This window comes from Penaeus monodon, chromosome 24 (assembly GCF_015228065.2).
Source record: "Penaeus monodon isolate SGIC_2016 chromosome 24, NSTDA_Pmon_1, whole genome shotgun sequence".
In the NCBI taxonomy this organism is placed as follows: domain Eukaryota; kingdom Metazoa; phylum Arthropoda; class Malacostraca; order Decapoda; family Penaeidae; genus Penaeus; species Penaeus monodon.
This window is the reverse complement of record NC_051409.1, coordinates 20892732-20892971: the sequence shown is the minus strand read 5'-3', so window position 1 is coordinate 20892971 and position 240 is coordinate 20892732.

Genomic DNA, 240 nt, shown 5'->3' with positions numbered 1-240 from the left:
CGGGAGGAAGGAGGGTGTTGGGGTGAACGGAAATGTATCCCTTGTGTACACTATACTTTAGAACAAGCGTCTCATAATTGGAAGATTACCTCATATATATTCGAAAAACAACAGTAAAAAAACGTGCTAAAGTACATTTTGTGCTCCTGGCAATGATGCAAAGCAGGCGCAACGAGAAAGTTCAAGGAAGGGTTACGTTTCATTTTTAAGACGATGATAAGAACCGCTTGCACCTAACGA